This window comes from Carya illinoinensis, chromosome 15, assembly GCF_018687715.1.
Source record: "Carya illinoinensis cultivar Pawnee chromosome 15, C.illinoinensisPawnee_v1, whole genome shotgun sequence".
Classification (NCBI taxonomy): domain Eukaryota; kingdom Viridiplantae; phylum Streptophyta; class Magnoliopsida; order Fagales; family Juglandaceae; genus Carya; species Carya illinoinensis.
The window spans coordinates 29,855,455-29,878,640 of record NC_056766.1 but is presented as its reverse complement, the minus strand read 5'-3'; the positions used below and the strand labels follow the sequence as shown (position 1 = coordinate 29,878,640).

Genomic DNA, 23,186 nt, shown 5'->3' with positions numbered 1-23,186 from the left:
CATTCTCTCTTTTCTAAGCATTGAGTCTTAATTCTTGTTCATTTTGAGAGATATAGTTTGTGCTGTATTGTTCTTATTTCACTCATTAAGGAGTATTTTCTTATAACCTACCCACTGTCAACTCTTGTATCAGAAAAAGGGTGTGTATAACTCTTATGCGTGTAAAAAGTGTTCTACACGGGGAATAGTTGAATCACCACGTGTAAGGTGATTGCAAGTGTAGAGTGTGTTCTACACGGATCCTTTGTAGCGGTGTTGTTCAAAGGTGTAATAGGTTTCTATCTCCACCTGAAGGAGGTTGAATAGTGAATTTGAGATCCTCAAGGGATAGCTTGAGGCGAGGACGTAGACAGTAGGGCCGAACCTCGTTAACATACTGAGTTTGTTTCTCTCTTACCCTTACTCTTTATATTTATTACTTTTTCATATTTTATTTATATTTTATATTGTATATTTGATTTATAATTGTTATTTTTTTTAATACAACTTAATTCACACCCCTCTTGTGTTAGTCATCTGGGCAACAATGAGAATTCATCTGCAACATTTGCAACATTGTAATATGAGAATTCGTGTACTAAAACTAGCACAAGGAAATGGCAAAACAAAATAAGAAGCATAATGAACCAGCTCAAAGCACAAATCAGAGTCAAAGCCAAAATGGGGATTAGATGTATGCATTGCCTTCCAAAAATGTATCTGTAAAAGCAGAATTAGTGAGCAACAAGCAAAAGTGTGATTTTCACTTCCATAGCACTGAGAAATAGAGAGAGTTGTAATAAATTTGGTGTGAGAGAAAGATGAGTTCTTGGATGCCAGTCTTAATATTTATAAAGGAAATGGAAAAGAGTGAGGATCAAGAAATGTAGCCCTTTTCGGCCCCGGTGGCTTTTGGTCAAAGGGCAACTAAAATTATGAGAGGAGAGGCTCACATGTGCGTGAAGGAGCCAAACGACAGAGAGAGGGAGAAGTAGGCCTACATAGTGACCCGCCCAAACCATATTTGAGTCCAACCCAGCCCGACCCACAGGAGAGGTCACACTCACTCGAACTTACTCGACTTGTAAATTTCGGATCGGGTCAAACCTACTCTTCTTACTTGCATGCTTGTGGTTTTTATCCTAACTCTGGAGAATCCCAACTCTGGTTGTATCAACTTTGGTATCTTGTTGTTGTCAATCATCATGAGTTCTAAATACCACTTTGCGAGCTTCAACTTCTTAAATATATTGTATACTTCTTTTTGAGACATACTAGGCTGCTGCTTGGTAATAATCGCTGGGCGTGCCGCCTAGCACAATTGTGAGTTTTTATTTTTATGTTCTTTTTGTTTTCATATTTTTTTAATATATTTAAATATTTTTAAAAAATAAAAAAATACATCAATATATTAAAAACCACTTTCTTAATCTTTAAGTAAAAAGAAATTTTAAAAAAATTAAATTAATGAGCGGTCATTTAGAGCGGTACACTTGGGGTGGCACACTATCATTTCTACTTCTTTTTTATTATCTGAAATTCGATCTGAGTTTTGCTTCCCTTGCATGTCCTTGTGGCTATTTGGTGTATTTTTGGTTTTGGTATAGAGCTCTAGGGTTTATCTTTAAGGAACTAAGATCTATATTTTTCCATAGTTTATCGGAATTTCCTTGCGTTTTGAAAAGTTGGGAGGTATTTTCTAGATTCCTCACCTTATGCTTGTTTGGAAAGGGCCCTCAGATTCCTTTAGGAAAATGAGGAGAAACCCAGATGGTGGGTGGTGGTATAGCAACGAAGAAGAAGAGTTGAGGAGAAGGAAAAACGGGTGATCTGTTTGAACAGACTTTGAGAGCTGTGAAGCCCAACTTATTGCCTAACCCGATCAATCCAATTTTATTCGGGCAAGCTCTATCGGGTCTTTTGGTTTGGATGTGATCCAGGCCCTTTTGTAGAGACCTAGGTAGAAAGTGGGAAAAAAAAAAAAGCTACGTATACTTTTGGTGGGGTTATAACCCAACATAAAAATAGCTGTAATTGGATAAGGCCTCGTTTGCTTTTGTGACTGAAAATCAAAACTTTGGAAACTTTTTAAAGTTTTCATATTGCAAGAGGTTTTACAAAAACAAACACATATTTTGATCTACTAGTTTACATCTCAAAAGATGTCAAGTTTCTTTTCAAGTTTTCATCTCTGGATCTCACCTTATTTCAATATTGTTCCCTCCAATAATATATTTTAAATAAACAATATATTAACATGAGTACACACTGTAAAAAAAGTAAAAGCTGTACCGAAAGTGTAGCAAAATATTTGATTAAAAATAAAAATATTTACACATAAGGTGAATAAATAAAGGAAGCAGCAAAAAAAAAAAAAAAAAAATTGGCATCATTGGTAAATAAATAAACAAAGGAAATAGCTAACTATAAAATATTAAAAAAATTGACCAAACGGTTTTAAAAAGAAGGAAGCAGCAAAATAAAAAAAAAAAACAATTGCAAAAAAAAAAAAAACAAATGGTTAGAAAAAAGTAGAAAAAAATAAATCATTGGTAAATAAATAAACAAAGGAAGTAGCAAAACAAAAAACAAAAAATTGACCAAATGGTTTAAAAAAAGGAAAAAAAAAAAAAAAAAAAAAAAAAAGAAGAAGCTGCAAATAAAAAAAAAATTGAACAAATGGTTTTTTTTTTTTTTAAAAAAGGAAGCAGTAAAAAAAATTGCACCATTAGCAAAATAAATAAATAAAGGAAGCAGCCAAAAAAAAAAAAAAATTTGACCAAATGGTTAAAATAAAAAAGGAAAAAAAGGAAGCAGCAAAAAAAAAAAAAATTACACCATTGGTAAATAAATAAACAAAATAAGCAGCAAAAAAAAAATTAAAAAAAAATTGACCAAATGGTTAAAAAAAAGGAAGAAGCCAAAAAAAAAAATTACATTATTGGTAAATAAATAAACAAATAAAATACTATAAAAAATACTACAAATACTTATGGTTCCCATCATATCTAAAGACAAACATATATTTCATCTAATTTTATCTTATCTTAATATATCTCAAAAGATTTTATCTTATCTTATCTTTGAAAATAAACGAAGCCTAAATTATTCTTTGTTTTGTGCTATTGTATTAATGATTTATATGTACGAACTGCATATAGTAATGCTCTATCCCTATTTGAAAAATTAATATGATATTATATCAAAATTAAAAAGAAAATAAAAGCTTAATTTTATCAAAATGGGATATAATTTTGTCCTTTTCCATTTTTCCTCTTAAAGTTTTACATTAAAAGTGGGCACTTACCACGCACATAGTATTGTGTGGGTCAAGTACAATTAGCCATCGCGTTTTCTAAGAAAAAGTGCTCTGAGTTGCCCACTCGTACTTCTAGAAACTAAAGCCGTCCAAGCCAACAAGTTTATGCTGGTAAAATATTAATTGTTTCAAAGAATTTTTTTTATACCTTTAACCACAAGGCAGGCCGAGAAATATACATAGTAAGTATAAACAGAATGAATTGATTTTGGAATAAACAAGATTGTATTATAATCTAATTACCTAAGCTACTTATAAATTCATTTCCTATACAACATTGCAAGAAGCTAAGACTAGAATGATGAAAACAAAATAAAAAGATTTTTTTAGCTCCTAATTACAAGTTATTCTGCTTTCAAAGTAATGAAACAAAACATTTTCTAATAATATTGTGAGAATAGGTTTTCTTAGAATCACAACCCTTTTCATCATTTAGAACATTTTTTCATTTTTTTTTTTTTGTTACACTTTATATCTCTCTTACCAATATTAAAAATGTATATCTTAGGAAACTATATATTCTATATGAAATTATCCCACGTCTCTCTCTCTAAGTTGAGATTCAGACAAGCAACTTCGACAAGAGCTAGCCCACGACCTCTACTTGCTTTTTATCTAATTAAATATGGGATAATCAGGTATGTGCATTGCCATAGTAGCTAGGTTGGACCAATTCTACCTATCCTATTTAAAATCTGTCACTTACATTAATGTCTTACTTTCATTTCATTGATGCTTTCATGTCTTACCACTTATTTAAATCCACGTGAGGATGAGGCTTCAATAAGTCAATTTAGTAAAATTTATTAAACCAAATAAATAGGTACTGGATGAGACTAAATGCGAGAAATGGATAAATATATATCTGTCCGACTCTAAATATATCCACGGCCTTAAACAAATGCATGCTCTGTTATTTTATTTTATTTTTCCTTTTCATTTAATGTAGTTTTCCGTACGTGATATGATGACAACCCAACAACATGGCTTTAATGCAAAGTATGGAACTGCCTAGGTTTTAGGTAAAATATTTACTGCAAAGCTTTAATTGTTTGGTTCGGTTAAGTAAGTGAAAATTTTAAATTTTAAGATGATATTATATTATATTATTATTATTATTTTAAAATTAAAAAAAGTTAAGAAAAAATTAAATTATTTATTATATTTTATATATAAATTTAAAAAAATTATAATAATAATATGAAACCGAAACTAATCTAAAAGTAATATTTAATTGGCACAGGCTAAAGTACACATCCTTCTTTATTTTTTTAAGTAAAGCACACATCCTATCTACATTCCAGTTTTCGTTTAGTACATAAAAAATGTTAGGTGTATTTATTTTTTTTATTTTTTATGCACTCTATTAACATAATTAATTACGTCATTGTTTTTAATAAAAATTTTATGTTTAATCATTTTTATATATTTATTGTGTATTTTATAATGTGATTTAGTTGCATTATTTTTTTTTTAATATAAAATAATTATTTTAATTAATTATATCAATAAAGTGTATAAATAATACGTAAAGATGATAATAACAGAATTTAAAGCATTATTTGACAGTGACCTGTACCATCGACTTGCCTTTTCAAATATAATAAAACAAATTATTTACTATAAAAAGCTTTATGCATTAATGCTGCAATAAACCCAAACTCATTGCTGGCTCACACAATACGATATCGTATATAAGTTAGGTATCCCTGTTTACTGTTACAAACTTTGAATAAAATTGGAGAAAAGACAAACTTCTTTTACATTTTGATAAAACTAAGCTTTTATTTTCTTTTATTTTTGAAGTTTTCCTAAAACCAGCATTTGTATGCAATTCTAGGAAAGTTTTGAAAACAGCTTTTATACAATTAATATTGAGAGTTTTTGTATTTTGGATCCTTAGGAAAGTAACGCACACTTCTATAAGAAATTCTATGATTTATCTCTTGTTTTTAATATGTAGATATTTGGTCCAGCTTGCGCGTACCTTAACTAATCTCACGTAATTCTGAAATTAACGATTCTGACCAACTAAACTATTTGAATTGATAATCAATGGTAATCAATGGAGAGCAAACTCATACTCTGACCAACTAAACTATTCTTCAAGATTTTCTGTGAATTAAACACAATCATATTCAACCATATGGAAAATCTAAAGATTTTTTTGTTTTTGGCAAGTCTTAACAAAGATGAACGTCAACCAATAAAGGAGAAACGCCAAGAGCAGGTTACAAGGAATTGTAGATCTCTATCAATTTGTACGGTTGGGGACGCCTCACACATCTTGAGAAACTTGAAAAATGGCCTTTTAAATGTTGAAACGGTGAATGCAAACAAACAAATAAATGAAACAACATATGATTTGAGCTTTTTTCCAGCTCTTCAGTAGTACCAACGAAGGAAAGAGAAGGATAACTATGAGATAAGAAGAGAAATTGCGTGAATTTTATAGATAATAATGAAATGATTTGAGTTAAAATATTTGAATTGATTTTATAAAAATATAATTCTCATTGTAAGATATGTTTATATGTATAAAATAATATGTGATGATTTTAACTTTTTATAGAGATTTTAAAAGGAAAAATTTAGTTACAAACACAATTATACATTAATATGTATACCAATATAATATGATTGGTCAAAAAGTAGATTTTATTGAAAACAGTGCTAATTTAAATTTTAAATATGAAGAAATCAGTATTAATACGCATATTAATGCGCGACTTTACTTGTACAGTTGTACGTTGTACGTAACAAAACTCATTTTAAAAAACAATATGTCCTATCAATGATTATAAAATATTTTTAATGATTGATTAATATCGATGAATATGGTATTTTATTATTAATTATGAATTATTAAATGAAAATTTTCAAATTTATATTTTTTCAAATTTGGTGAATCCGAACATTCCCAAAATTATTAATTATCAATAAAAAAACATCGTTCTAAAATTCAATTATAGCTTTTATAATTTTCAGGTTTATTTTTCACAAACTTATTGGATTTGAAAATTTCCAAAATTGTCAATTGTCAATAAAAAATACACCACAATAATTATCACCTATAGTTTGAAAATTTTCTAAATTTATTTTTTCACAAAGTTATTTAATTTAAAAATTTTAAAAATAAAAATTTTTTAATTATAATTTTTATAAAACCAAAATTTAAAGTTATGGCTCACTCATTCGAATATATTCATTAAGAAATGATATTTGTGAGCATGTAAAAGCGATGCATTATTTTAAAAAAATTAAATAAGAAATTTTTGCAAAAAAAATAAAATTTTAACCATAAATCTCACCCCTTTCAAAATATCAGTGGTTGTAGAGCTTATAGTGGTCCGTTTAGATTCAGAGAGTGTTTTGTCTCATATCATTTTATCTCATCTCATCATTATAATTTTTTTAAATTTTAATTCAAAATTTTTTAATCCCAAAATCATAATAATAATAATAAATAATATTTTAATAATATCTTATTTAAATTTCAATTTTAATTTAAAATAACTTCATCTTATCTCACTGTCCAAACAAGCCTAACCTTAAAACACTAGGATTGACTTAGCTAAATGCACTCATCAAATTATAGCTAATTATGTCAAAATTGGTTTGCATTGAAATAGTCAAATGATGGTTCTAGCGGGCTGCCCAACAATTTCCGTTGGGCACTAGTACACATACGAGGATGATTTTTTTTATCATTTTTTTGGTAAATATTTTTTTAATATTCTTAATTATTAAGAAAAGAATATACAATTTCACTAATAATTAATTTTTTATAAGAATAATCAATTCTTTAGTCATTAAGGAAACATAAATAAATTAAAAAAATTAAAATATATAAACAGTAAAATTAAACAGTAAAATTGAGGAGTTCCACTAACATTTTCCATAACCAAAACTCAATAATTTGAGCTTTAATATATTTCTTTAAATTTGACCTGTTACTATTCATCTTCTAAATGTTATTTTATTGATTAAAATTATTATTAACGTCTTTCTTCCTTCTCTCGTTTTTCACCTCTGTCATTTTTTTTTCCTTTTTCTTTCACACTGAATATTGAACTCACATCCTCTCCTTTCTCTTTTCCATTTTTTTTTCTTCCTTCCCTCACTAAAATAAAGTTTTGAATTATGTTTTGTTGAGCAATTCGGTTGAACTATTAGAACAGAATAAGTTATATAAATTTTATATAAATAAATTATATATATAAAAAATTATATATCAATACAAAAAAAAAAGGTTTGGATAACATATAAATATCATAAAAATAAATCATATTCTTAACGTATAAATAAATTGAGTTATTAAATAAAATAATATCACTCAGCAGAACTTCTACTATCTTCCAAATTATAAACCTACGGAATTCAAGTTCTTAATTATTATCCATCCATTATTATAGTTTATTATATTTAAACTTTTTTATTTATGATTTTTTTAATCATTTATTATATTTTATCTACGTTTTACTCAGTTACTGGCCCAACAAGTCCATTTCTCAAGATTCTACGTAAAGCATTTCAACTACACGGTCAACCAGTCAATTCAAAAGCTAGTTGTCTCGTTTTTAATTTTCATCTTACCGTTTCGGACTGAACCATTAATTCCGGCCGGAATAGACTGACTAAAATTTTAACCGATACGAAATATTTTCTTCAACCATTTCGGTTGGTGTTCCGGACGAGAAATTCCGACCATCTCAGCCGAAATGAAAATAAAAACTATGCGCCCGCCTCCCTCTCCTTCCATGTGTTTTTTGTTTTTTCCTTTCCATGTTTTCCCAAGATTTTTTTAAAAAAAAAAAATTATTTATTTATTTACGCCGAACGATAACTCCCCTACTTTCGTCGTCTTCATTCTTTCCGTCGCAGTACCCTCACCTTACTCAAAAACTAGACTTCAAAATAAGCAGACAGGCCTGCAAACGACCACACGCATGGTCATGGCCTCGGCAATCTGCGCTCCCACGTTTTTATCATCACCCGTCTCTTCTACAAAATCAGCTATTTACACCACATCTTCTTCTCTAACGTCACACTCTAAAACCCCAAAACTTCATCTCCCCAAGCGGTTCCTCCACTGGGCCCCAGTCTTTTCTCTCCATGGAGTGGTTTGAAGCATCTGGGTATAATCTCAATCACGCCAAAGTCTCTCAATTCATTTTACATTATGCCTGGCATAATTTTTTTTCTCTTCCCATTTCAGACCAAACCGCATTCGACCTCTACGTCGTTTGCCTGATTGATCAGATCGGGGCCGTTCATCCGTGCCAATTTGTTTAGGGCTGTCGAACTTCATCAACCTGACGGAGGTCCGACCCCACAATCCGACGGCCGACAACTCCTCCATCCCGCAGCGGCATCGCCACCGTCATGCACCTGCAGCAGCTCCACTCAAACAATCCATTGCTTCGCCCGTCTCCGTCGACACCGCCTCTGTCTCTCATAGGTAACAGGTTACCATTCAATCTCATCCTGAATTTTCTGTTTGTTTCTCGGGAAAATGGAAAAAAGAAAGGATAAATGTAAATTCGCAGATTTTAATTTCTTAAGAATTTTTTTAAATCTATGCTTGTTCTACCGTTTCTTGCCTTCACTTTTCTTTAATTCCGAATTTTTTTGGATCAATATTTATCTCACGAGACCTGAAGCTGTAAAAGTCGGTAACTTTTACAGAGCTGAAAAGTACTTGGCTTTGTCTATTATAATGAATAAAACTACTTGATTTGGAGGTCTTCTAGCTGTTGTGCTGCCGGCAGGCGACGAAAGGTTGAAGGAACTGGAGTTTTTGGACTGGCGATTTGAAGGGACCAAAATCACGTTGGTGGGTTTTATCGGACGGCTTTGCTTTCTGTTGTGGAAAACAGAGAAGAGATTTTGGTAGGAAGAGACGGAATGGGTCTCTGTTTTCGGTGGGGCTGAGTGCAGCTTTTACTTCCATGTGATAGAAATGATGCCTAGTTTCTTCAATAAACATAACTCAGAAATAGACAGATTCGCTGAGAACAACTCATCTCAGTTCTAAAAAACAAAAGAAAAGGAAGCATTCGCTGAGAACAACTCATTTCAGTTTGTAAAACACGTTTGGATGTAAGATGGTTCGACCGTACGAGAACGCTTCAGATTTCTATGTTTCACTTCACTGTCCAAACAACGCGTCTCAGTCCATTTCCTATTTTTATTTCCCTATCTATTTTCTTTAGTATTTTTTTTTTTCATTTTTTTTCATAAAGACTCATGCCATTCCATGCCATGCCGCCATGGGGTCATTCTTGTTAAGGTAATGATACCTGAGACTACCCGTTTGCTACTGAGGGTTTTTTTTTTTTATCCTACGCAGTACGCCCAGACTTCCACCTGCTATCGTTTTCTCTGCTCATATGTTTTGACTGAGGAGACAGTCAGAGCCCTATGAAATTTCAAGCTCTTCTGTTTTCATTTTAAATTTCAAAGCTGAAATCTTAGACCCTTTCCTTTCATTTTCCTTTCAGTTTGTTCTCGAATCTCAGACCTAACATTTTTGTTCTCGATTTGAATAAAGAGGCTTCATATTTCAGAGGAACAAAAAGCTTCTGACAAAGCAGACAGTCAAATCTCTGATATATGAGCAAAACCAGCAATAGTAAGTAGAAGGCAGGGACATAGAATAAGAAAAGTAAAAAAAAAAAAAAATGTGGGTAGTAAACGAGTAGTCTTGAGTGGTAAGGTATCATTACCCTTCTTCTTATCCTTTCCAAGCAAGTTTAGATCACATGTTCTCTCTGTTAGTATGGGTTTCTCTCCCTCCCTCACATTTCCCTTAGCCACGGCCTCACCACGAGCACGCGGGCACCACCCACCGTGAGCAGCAGCCACTGCAAGACACCTACATAGAAACTCCCTCTCTCATTCTCGGCTTCTCCCTCTCTCCCTCATTATCTACTGTACAGCCACTATCTTCAACCTAGGTTCGCTGCCGCCCATGGACCCATCATTGATGGAAACTCAGCCTAGCAGCCCCTGGAAGCTCCTTTGTGCGCCACCTGCTCAGAGACACAATAGCACGACCAGGAACCAGCCACAGTGACTGCATTGCCGTGAGATCCAGCTGTTGGCTCCACTCCTCCACTGCAGACAACCACAGGCAGTGCTGACAACCACCACCGTCAGCTACTCCACAGACCCCTGTAAGCACCACCAGCTGCCGGTGTCACCCCACACCCAACCAAGGGGACATTTAAGCACCGTGAAGCTTAGCCCCTTTTTCCCTCCCTGCCACCCACGGCCAAACCATCTGACAGCAAGTCTCCACCGTAGCCCCTCAACCACCGCTTTTGGCACCACCGGATGCCACCCCAAACCTCCACCTCACGTCGGAAGCTAGCTACTCAAACAGCCTTCTCGACAAGCCGCAGCACGTCCAGCAAGTTCTGTTTTTCATCAACTGAAACAGAGCAAGTCTTCTTGCTCCTCAGCCCAGTTCCGCCCTACACGACCGTCCATCACCAGTAAAACCACCGTAAGCACCTCTCTTCTTCCTCTACTCAATTTCTGTCCAAGAAAACTGATAATCGACAGCATTTTATGTTCCCCGGTTATTACACACATTTTTTAATTTTGATTACGTATACTGAAGTGTGAAATCAAGATGGTATATGCTGGTGTTTTGGTGGTTGGGCAGAGAAAGATCATGGCTTTAAATATATGGAATCATGTAATTATGTTGGCCGGGTTGTATATTTGGTTGATGGTGTTATAGTTGATGGCTTGGACATACGAAAGTTATGATATATGGTGGGGATTTTGTGGAGCCATGAATGAAGCTTATAAAGCTTTATAATTGTGTTGTGATTGGTGTATAAATGATATGGACAGATTTTATATATTGAATGTGTTGGTTACAACAAACTATGAGGAAGTGAGGTATTGATTGGGAACTTATTATGAAGGATGTGTATTTGTGTGGGGTGGTAACTTGGAAATGAGCATGTATTGCCAAGAGGCTAATGAATTGAGTAAAGTATTTGTGAAGGTGGTTGGGTGGATAGATTTTATGCATATTGAATATAATATGAAGTTTATATGACTATATGTTTGTGTGATGGATTTATGTTGAGCTCAAGTGATAGATGGATGGAGTGTGTGTCTTGGTGTTGGTTGTATGCATTTGGATTGATTTATATTATGTGCTATCTTGGTGTATAGTTGTGTTATTTATGAAGACAAGGGGCTTTTTAGTGAAGACAAGGGGCTGTATAGCTGTGTTATTTATGAAGACAAGGGGCTGTATAGTCGTGTAACAACACGAAGACGAGGGACTGTTGAGTCCTAATCTAGTTTGATTTCTCACTAAAGAAAACAAAATTTGATAAATTATTCAACATATGATTGCAAATTTTTAATTGCATTTTTTTTAATATAATTATAGACATATCATTGCATATAATCAATCGTAGATGACCAATACTCTGTTTATAGTATTGTTGGGTTCAATAATTATATCTTATGTTTTCGTAGAGTGGGACATTGGCAAATGTAGATCATCTGTAATTTGCATGACTATAAGCAAGAGACTTGTGCATAATTTCAATCATGAGAATGTCAGTTCCAAATTTAGCATGAGACTTGATCCATATTCCTTTATTTTTCCTGAGTTGGTACATGTTCCTTGATTATACAATATTATTGACAGTATACCAGACCTCCCTCATTACATGTGGAACTCTTGAGTCTTATGCTTTTCCACCCTTTTATGAGCAACTTGCAAAGTCCTAAGTATCCCAAATTTAGATAAATAAAAAGCAAGCATAGGGAGGGAGGTCGTGGGCTGTTGAACTTGAGTTAATCATTATTTGGATATTAATCTATTAAATAAGGTTTATTTGTTGTAGAATATTGCTTCTATGAATTTCAAATTAAAGAAAAAATAGAGAGAGAGAGAGAGAGACGTTGGATAGTTTCCTATAGAATATAGTTCTGTTTGGATGCTAAGAGTATCTCAGATGATCTGGGTTTATCTGTGAATATATGGCCATAAGGAATATGAATCCAGTGACTTAGCATATTATAGTCTCCAATGGTATGCAAATAGATCTAAAATCACACTTGGTGAAACTTAGGCTCCATTTGGATCCTAAGAGTATCTCAAATGATCTGAGTTTATCTATAAATAGTAGTGAATTAAAATGTTTGAGTGCATTTTGTGGTTCTCATTGAGATGTATTTGGATGTATGAAGTTGGTTGATATATGTTTAATTTTTATTTATTTATTTTTATGGAAAGTTGACAAAGTAGTGGGTCTCATCAATGATTTGTTTGTTGTTGTAGTGATGGAATAATAATAACAGTTCCATCAATGAACATTAATGTTGAGTTAAAAAAAAAAAAATGGAGTTATTCAAGATGAAATAAGTTGTGTGTGTTTGGATAGAGAGTATATCCATTTGTACAAAACTATCTTAGATGACTTGAGATCACTTTAGCATCCAAATGAACCATTTTTTCTAGAATATATATGGCTAATATTGATGAGGGAGATATAAAATGAATCAAGAAAGAAAAATGGAAGTATATTCTAAATGGTGAAAATGGTTGTCATTCTACAAAAACCTACATACTCTCATAGTATCATTGTTGCAACATTAATGTAGAAAACCGTTTATTAGGAAATGTTTTATTTTAATGCTTTGAAGTAGTATGAGGTAGGTAGTATGGGTTAGTAATGTAGAAGATTTGAAGCAATCAAACCAAGTTATTTCTTTTTTAGCATCCTTCTATAAATACGAGTTTAGTGTATGAATTTTGAAATCGAAATAACTTGTAATTGGGAATTAAAGCGTTTATTTTTTGTTTTCATCATTCTAGTCTTAGCTTCTAGCATTGTTGTAGAGCAATTCGCCTATTACAAGTTAGCATTCCAATGGCTAAATTCTCTTTGCAATCTGGATGTTTTGTGTTCCAATGAAAGTGAGGAGATTAAAATGAGCTATAAAAAATTTACCATACATGGATTGTGGTCTTTCTATTAATAATTACATAGTAAGTCCTTGTCTAGGAAATGAATTGAAAAGTAGTAAGGGAATTAGACTACATTATAGTCCTGGTTGTTCCAAAATCATTTCATTTGTTTTATATTTGTTATGTGTATTTCTTGGCATAACTTATAGGTGAAAGAAATAAAAAATTCGCTGAAACAAAATTGGCCTAACCTTTTTAGCTTGGATGACTTTAGTTTCTAAAAGTATGAGTGGGCAACTCATGGCACGTGCTCTAGTCTAAAGCCATTCGCATAGTCCAGCATTGCACTTGGTCTTAGAAAACCCGGTTGCATTGATCTTGGTTTAGGAGGCCAATGTTTGTTTTATAATTTTTTCACGGGGTTACTTGAATGGTTTGAATATAAGTGAGAAAATTAAGATTTCTTACTTACTATCTATAGCAAATTGCTTATATTTATAGAGTCATGCTTCTCTATACTTTGTTTGTACTAGAGTAGAGTCATAGAAAATCATTTGTTGTTTCGGTTATTTGCTTTTATCAATTGGTTTAACAATTAAAAATGGGTACTGTAAAAATAGTGTAGTACGAAGAAAGTATAGAGAAACATACTTAGGTGAGATCTTAATTTTCTCACTGCATTCAAACTATTTAGGTAATTACATGAAAAATTATAAAACAAACATTAGTTTTGTAAACCAAGATTAGTTCGACTACGATTTCTAAGAATAAGTGCAATTTTGAAGTATGTGGATGAGTTTAGGCCAGAGCAGGTGTCATGAATTGCCCATCGTACCTCCAGAAGCTAAAGTCATTTGAGCCACAAGATTAGGCCAATTTTGTTTTAGTGAGTTCTATTTCTTTCACCTATAAGTTATGCTAAGAAATATATATAATAATTATGAACCAAATGAAAGGATTTTGGAGCAAACCAGATTATAATGTATTTTAATTACCTAGCTACTTGTCAATTCATTTTCTAAACAAGGATTTAGGAAAGTTTTGAATGTCGTTCCGATGACCGTTTCGGTTAAAGCATTGGAATGAAATATTTTGATATCGATAACATATATGTATGAATAAATCGGTATCGACTGAAACACACTAAAATGTCTGGTACACTGAAACCAGCCGGATTTGACCAAAATAGCTTAAATTTGACCCAGTACGAAACACATGTATCTCCCATGTTGGGTACTATTTCGGCATGGTAAATTTTGGCCATACCGGTTAGTACAGAACGATATTCAAGACATTGTCAGAAACCACAATCTATGTATGGTAAATTTATGATAGCTCATTCTAATCTAATCACTTTTCTTAGAACAAGAAACACCTAAATTGCATAGAAAATTTGGCCATTGGAGTGCCAACTTGTAATATGAGAATTCCTCTACAACATTGTTAAAAACTAGGACTAGAATAATGAAAATAAAGAAAAGAGACATTTTGACTCCCAATTATAAGTTATTCTGCTTTCAAAATTCTTACACTAAACTCGTGTTTATAGAAAGATGGGATGTCAAGGAAGAAATGACTTTGGTTTGATTATTTGCAATCTTATGCAATACTAACCCATACTACTAGTCTTCTATCACTTCAAAGAAATAAAATAAAATATTTTCTAATAAATGCTCTGCATTAATGTTGTAATAATGATATCGTGAGAGCAGGAAGGTTTTCTTTGAATGACAACATTTTCCCCATTCAAAACATGTTTCCATTTTTTTTTGTCTTCATTCCCTTTTATATGTGGCGCCCCTAGCCTTTACCTCGGTAAGGACCGGGATGTTGGCCACATGGGTCATACACCCCTCACTCATTGTGACTGTGTGCACATACTTAAAATAAATGGTGTACAATTATATTCAAATGGTGTACAATTATATTCGTAGCATAAATAAAATAAAAGGGTCATAATTAATTCTAATTAACGGTACCAAAAAAGTTAAATTACATCCCAGCCATAATATATATAAGCCACTTCTCACAAACCCATGAGCAAAAGGATAATACATTCATCCAATCTTATTACAAAGTTTTAAATACACCACCTAATCAAAACCCATGCCCATAACCACCTGAACTCTTCTGCATCAAAACCTGTGGTCGTCGAGGAGCAAGACCGTAGGTGAAAACACCAGAGTGAGATTTTACAAAATCTCAGTAAGTGAAAATAAATCTAAAACTCAATATACATGCATCTGGAAAGGAAACAAAGTTGGATTTTAAATCTTTGTTAGAAAACATTTCTAACACAATCCTTAGGTGATCCTCATGATCCTAGGCATTCTTGGAATATACTAGAATATCATTTATGAACACCACCACAAACATATCCAAGAATGGTCAGAACATCATGTTCATAATATCCATGAATGTTGTTGTGTTGTTCGTAATGGCCATACCTTGTTAGAAATTGCTGATTTTGGTATGTCGCCCTCTTAATTCTTAATTGGTGATAACCAGATCTAAGATCAATATTAGAGAATACTGCAACTCTTTGCAATTGGTCAAACAAGTCATTTATACTTGGTAATATCTATTTTTTATGATTACTTTACTCCGCTTTCGATAATCAATGTACATCTTAAGGATCTCATTCTTCTTTTTAACAAATAGCACTGCCGCTCCCCAAGGAGATATACTTTGCCTCATAAATCCCTTTGTCAACAATTCTTGCTATTGACTCTTCAACTCTTTAAACTTAGTTGGAGCCATACTATAGGGTGGTTAATGCACAGGAACTATTTCAGGTTCCAACTCAATCGAAAACTAAACTTCTATAGGAAGTGGCAATCTTGACAATAATCCGAACTGGGAATTCCCTCATTACTGGTATATCTCGTACCTCCTTAGGCTCTTTCTCCTCAAGTAGCAAATGTACTAAATAGGCTTTAGCCTCGCTTGCCAACTCTTTCTTGGCTTGTAGTGAGGTAATTATTCCTGACATTGATTGCAACTTATTATTCTGGAATACTCCATCTTCCATTCCAAGCACTCGTAATGGTATTATATTCTATCGGCAATTTGCACTTGCTAAATGCCTAAATAACTAATCCATGCCTAAGATGACATCGAAACACAATCAATCAAATACTAATAGATCTGCTTTCAAGAGAGTTTCGCCTATCTCTAAGGGACTTGGAACCATCTTGGTGTGAAAATTGTCTCTTCGTTAGGTAATGCTACAGAAACATTTGCTACATCAGTTTTCCCTGAAGACCACTTACCCTAACAAATGTAGTGGACACAAATGACTGAGTTGCACCTCAGTCAAATAGGATACCCCTGTAATATTGATACTAATACTCTTAAGTTACTAATACTTAATACTAACATATTATGATAGTTAACTATACTAACATCATCCTCACTATATATTATACTATTATAGTGATATCACTATAGTGTATATATATATAGTGAGGATGATGTTATATATATATATATATTATTCCATTTTTCCATTCAAAAAAAATATATATATATATATATTATAGTGATATCACTATAGTATTATATCACTATAGTATCATCTAGTGATATACCATTAATATAATTACTAATCCTATTATGTATTTATCAAAGATTTAAAAGAATATGTTGAGAATTTATTATGCCATAAAAAATATAATTAATATATTTTTTGTTATTAACAACATATGACCAAACAAATTACAAATATTCATATTTAAGGTTAAGATCTTATGTTGTAAATTATAATATAAAATTATTTCATATATGATATACATTTATATATATTATATATAAAAAATTCATATATAATTATATATACATAAAATATTTCATATAATATTCAAAATTACATAAAATTAATTTTTATATATTAACTTTTTCAGAACCGATCTGGTCCCGAAAAGTAGGAAACCGAAACCAGACCGGTTCCGGCTAGTTTGCACAACATAAGAACGGGTCAAATAGGGCCGGTTCACCAGTTTGCCTGTCTAAAATTACACCCCTACTTGCCGTGGAAGTCAGATCCAGAAGTATGGTGGAATGTTATGATCACGAGGGTTAAATGTTTAACCAAATTAGTATCCAATAGTCCTAAGACTTTTAAATCAATGGTTGGATCTTTAACAATATTCTAAAATATTTTTGACAGCCACAACTTCTAAAATAGTCTCCAAGGGGACTCCAATGCATGCCTAGACAATTTTATTTTTAAAACTTTTTAGAATTACAAAAATATCTCTATTAAAATAATATTTTTTCTTATTTAATAAAGGGTATGTACATGCAGTCTCCAAGTGAGAACTATAAATAAAATTTCTCTTTTGTAAGCATCTGAAATAGTGTATCCGGGAGATAATCCACAAATATGTTGTATGTTATGGATTTCAATTTTCATTTGATTATTCCAAAGCGCACAATTTGCCAAACCAGATAGTTACTGGTCTAATGTTGTGCACTCTTGAAATTAGTCGAGACGCTGTTTCAGGATATCCGGTGCTAATAAGAAAAAAAATGATACTGGTATTATATGCACAACAGAGTGGTGGTATTATTTTAATCAAAGGCACCCAAAAGTAATCTCATTACCTTCTCTTTAATTCCAGTGAAAAAGTTGCATCTAAAAGTGTGTGGGCACCCAATGTATAGCACTCTGTTTATAGAGTTTCTATTCTTGCAAATTTTATTGCTAATCTTTATGTGTGATTAGCATAGAGACTTATGATTTCGATCTATTAACGTTTTGGATATAATTTATAGACTTAACACAACATGCTAAATGCTTAGATTAATTTCTCAAAATTAAATAATTTAACTTAATTTAAAATGTCAAAATTGCAAATTGTTTTTAGGACACATTCCCAACAAGAATATCCTCCTCTCCTCTTATTGGAAGTACTCCATCTTATTTACCCCTTCCCTACACACTTAATATATAAGAAAAAGGTTAAAATTTTATTTCAAACTAGGTTGGAGGAAGTTTCCTAATTTATTTTAATAATTGTATATATTTCTTGAGCATGTAAAAATTAAGAGACAGATGAAAATATTTTAATTTAATTAACTTAAAAGTAGGGCTGGGCAAGCGGGCCGGATTTTTTTCCGGCTCGGTCCGGAACCCAGATAACCTGGTTCCGGTTACGGGCACCGGCCCGGAAAACACCCGGTCCGGTACCCGGTTTTTAAAACCCGGGTGAATCCGGTCCGGGTACCGGATTTTTAACCCGGTACCCGGGTTTTAAATCCGGTATCGGGTTTTTTTGGGTTTCTGCTACCTTCCGTGTTAAGAAGGCGGAAAAACGCGTGAGTGTGACTCGTGGCGTCACGTTTCCTCCCGTATCCTATTACACGTTTGCGACCTTTCATCTTCTCTTCGCGTCCCCTCAAATCTCTCTCTCCATATTATATACAAAGAATCCACCGATCCTTTTTCAGAACCTTCTCATTCGAGAAAATCTGACGGAATCGAACCTTCAGCAACCATGTCGACTAACCCAACCTCGAATCCCATCGGTGTACCTCCAGAACATGGATGAGGTCGAGAAGGTATTCAACCGCTTCGACACCAATGGCGACGGCAAGATCTCCGAGTCGGAGCTCGGTGCCGTCCTCAGCTCCCTCGGTACCGCATTTGCAGATGAGGGAGAACTCCGTCGTATCATGGCAGAGCTGGACTCTGATAACGATGGCTTCATCTCCCTCCCCGAGTTCGTGGCCTTCTGCCGCTTCGGCTCCGAGGACGGATGATAAGATTCGTCGACTCCGACGGAGACGGTAACGTCAACTTCGAGAAGATGGTGAGCAACACAAACAAAAGTAACGGCTCCGTGTTTTACAGTAGGGAAAAAAAAAAAAGCGGTTTCAATCCGGAACCCGGAATCCGGGTTTTACAAAACCCGGATTCATCCGGGTTCCGGCCCGGATATTACCCGGATTAATCCGATCCGGGTTTCGGCCCGGATTTTAAATCCGGGTTCCGACCCGGAAATGATATACCCGGATTTCCGGGTCGGAACCCGGATGAACAGCCCTACTTAAAAGAAACATGTGCATGTCACATATTTTATGCTCACTTATTATTTTTATGGATGAAAAAAAAAAGCCTCCATTCAAATTTAGAGGAAAACTTTATGGTACTGAAAAAAAAAACCCATCTTATCTAATTAAAAAAAAAAAAAAAAGCTCATGACTTTCTTTTGTAGTAAGAGAAATAATTTGTATCAATTTTAAATAGATAAATTCTGTGCAATTTCTCTATATATAAAAATAAAAAAGTAGATTTCACCTCAAAAAATATAAAAAATAAAAACATTCTTTTATATGGCATCTACTTTTATATAAATAGTGGCTCTACATAGGCCTGTTCATCTGGAACTAGATAACAAGGTTTCGGTTACAAGTTTATTTTGGGCCGGTACCCACATAGAGAAACCCGGTTTGGGCACCGGGTTTTAAACTCAGAATCCCGATTTAAGACTCGGTACACCTTTTTTTTTTAAAAATTTTTTATTTTATTGGAAGCTGTACTAATCAGGAGTTGGAGGTTTCTCAAATGAAAAATGATAGACTACCAACTCCTTTACAATTTGTTTACAATTTTAGATTAAAGTAATATGTTTTTTAAATTTTAATTTGACTTTTGTTTTGATTTGATTGATTTAAATATTAAAAAAATATTATATTATTAAGAGTAGTAAATAGATGGTGAACCGGTTGTAAGAGCATTGGCAATGGTCTAGCCAGTGCCAAGTCTAAAATTTAGCTAGAATTTTATCTTTTGACTATACTATCAAGTTTTAGCTAGATGAGTCCACATTGGACTAGCTATCTTAAAGGTAAAATAATAATATAATATTATATATTTTAATAATATTATTATTTTTTTGATATTTTACAAATACACTTTCTAAAGCAAAGCAGTATATATTTTATTAATTATATATACAAATACGCTTCTTAAAGCAAATATAAATACATAGCAAATACACTTCTTGAATCAAAGCAGTTGAGATTTGCAATTATATATATTATCACATTGCTAACACAATATTGAGCAACACACAGCAGCAACACAGTCTACAAATTCCCAACACAATCTGCGGAGTTGCTAAGAAAACATCACCAAAGGGGCCCTTGGCCAATATGCTTAAGTTTCAGAGAGGAATGATCAATCCATGGACCAATCTGAGTTCGTGTGGCTTTGATAGTTCTAAGGTGGTTGAGGTCTCCTTCAAAGAGTTCATACCCAAAAAAGGCTGCTGGCTTTGCTGCTCTAATCTGTTCAATCATATTGATGAATCCTGCTAAGAAAGTTGCTAGGATACAAAGGAATATAACTGAAAAGTAAAAGAGGAGCTAAACTTGATTAGGGTATCAGATGAAGGGAAGAGAGAATAGCATCCTGATCTTTTCTACACGAACAAATGAAGTAAAATCCGAGTTCAAATTAAATATTTCAGCCAACTCATCTCTTTACTCCATGATCAGTCATGTAGAGTTACAAACTCAACCCATGCATAAAAGAAACATATTGTCATAATGGATTTTCAATGTATAGGGCAAACAACATGCACACCAGATCTCCAACCTCAGAACCCCAGTAATACACTATTCCAAATATCCCATAAACCCCAGAACGCTAGATAGCCCAACTCTCCCAGAGGGAAGGAGATTCCTTGACCTAAACATAGGAAATTATATATACATTTTGCACAAATTAACAAGCACATGTGAACTGAAGGAAAGAAATGACCAAAGAAAGTCCTTTAACTTACATGCGAGCAGTGAAGAACAATGCCATCTTTTCTACACAAGTAAGGGGCATTCTACAATAAGTCGAAAGGAGAGTTAGGAATACAGATTATGAATGCAAAAATTACGTGAGAATGCTGGCACCAATTTATCCTCCACATGTTGATAATTTCATATCACACATAATTCTTAGCCCTCATGACCTTTTCATCACGATTGATGAGTGTATTTCGCTATCTATGAAAAATGGGTCAACAAGGAAAACTAAAGATCAAATCAGAGAGGAACCAAAAGTATGACAATAACCAAAACTAAATCATCGACAACATTTTATCACATAAGACAATACATCTCATCTGAAGATGCACCAAAGTCCAAGCAAACAAAATAGATTAATCAATGTACATAATCCAAAACAAATCAAATAGGAATGTATATAATCATCTACATTTTTTTTTTCTCTTAGAAAAAAAATGTATATAATCATTTTGCAGCAACATCCACGTTCGACTGTCATGCTTTAGAAACCAATCCAGTTTAGAAGGGTGATGCTAAAGAACTTATCAATCCAGATATTTTGAAGTCCAAAGCACCCTCAAATCACTAGAATAAATCCTAATCTCTTATTATTAAAATCATACATGGTCAAAATTCAACAGTACTCAGACTGTCTGCTAAGAAAGCGTTAAAACAACACCAGAAATAATAAGTAATAAACAATATAAAAACAGTAAATGATGCCTAATTCAGTCGTTCTCCAAAGTGGAGTTCCATAGCCTATGTTTTCAAATTCTCTGAGTAACAAAACATGCACATAATAGAAGGAAAACCGAGAGTGTCGAATCGAAATCCCAAAATGCAGAGCACAAGCAATGTGGACTATCGTATACGATTTTATCTTCAAAAAGAAAAAAAAAAAACTATTTCTATTACCCAAACAGTGGCAGCGGTAGCGTCGGATTCGTGGGTCTTCGAACCGCCGGCGTGAATGGTGGAGCAAACCGATGCCTTCCAATTGTGGAGCAAGCCGATATTCGGTCAAGTGATTAAACCTGGCTGGGCAAAATAGGGCACGAAAAAATACTCAGTAAATCGGAGAAGAGGGAGAGAAGAGCGAGGAAGAGAGAGGAAGAGAGAGGAAGAGAAACTTATCGTTGACAGCTCAGAGACGACGGCGTCTGCTGGAGAAGGCAACCGGTGGACCTGATTCGAGGCTACAGGGCGAAGAAGGCCGAATGGGGGGAGCACTTCGTTCGAGAGAAGCTGCAGAGGAAATATTGTGATTTTGGGGGAAAACGGTAAACCGAGAGAAAGAAGAGAAAGCCGGTAGAAGAAAAATAATAAACTATACAATGGACTCGGTACAGTAGCTCTTCAAGTTTGGTGAGGACCCAACAATTACTGTAGTATTTATGTCAAACTTTTAAAGTTTGACTAGACCATTGTAGATGATTATTGTATAAATGCTGGCTATTTTAGACTTACATATGGCAATGGCGAGGCCATTGCCAATGCTCTAAGGGTATCACTTCTCTTCTCAAATTCCTATCCAGTTCTGGTTTTCGGATCCATACAGCACCTTGCATACTTTGGTTTGGGAGTTGAGCATCCATCAAAAGCAACAATCCTTCGATTTTATGTCCCCAAAAAGAATTATTTAATGGGGTTGCATATTCCCTAAAGATCTAAGTTATTTTCTATTTAACATTTTATGATTCTGTTATTGTTACCCTGAAGGATTATGATATCTCCATATGAAAAAATATAATTGTAAGCATAATTGTGAACTAATCTATATACCAATTTGATGTGATTGGTCAAAAAATAAATTTTATTGAAAACAGTGTTAATTTAAATTTTAAATATGAATAAATCAGTATTTGTACGCAGATTAATACACGACTTTGCTTGTATGTAGCAAAATTCTAAATATAATTACATGAATCTTGATGGATGATAAGTTGGAATTCATTTGAACTGGGATAAAAATTATGTAAATAAAATTTACCATTAACCAAAAAAAATTATCTGAACATAAAGGCTATGAGTTGTTTTTTTTTTTAAAATCGAATGCAAGCCAGAACTCTCGTTCTAGTTTGAGTTAACCAAGTTCGAGTTTCAGCATGATTTTGAAACTCGGATTCTGGTCCAGATATACCAAATTCTCGGGCA

The 23,186-nt window shown here is 33.3% G+C and overlaps 1 long non-coding RNA gene across 1 annotated transcript; it reads left to right on the top strand.

The window, feature by feature from the left end:
* Nucleotides 1–7,993: 7,993 nt before the first annotated feature.
* Nucleotides 7,994–11,228, top strand: LOC122297679. The gene is made up of 2 exons (XR_006238853.1): nt 7,994–8,436; nt 8,517–11,228. It is a non-coding gene; the product is annotated as an uncharacterized LOC122297679 (long non-coding RNA).
* Nucleotides 11,229–23,186: the final 11,958 nt, after the last annotated feature.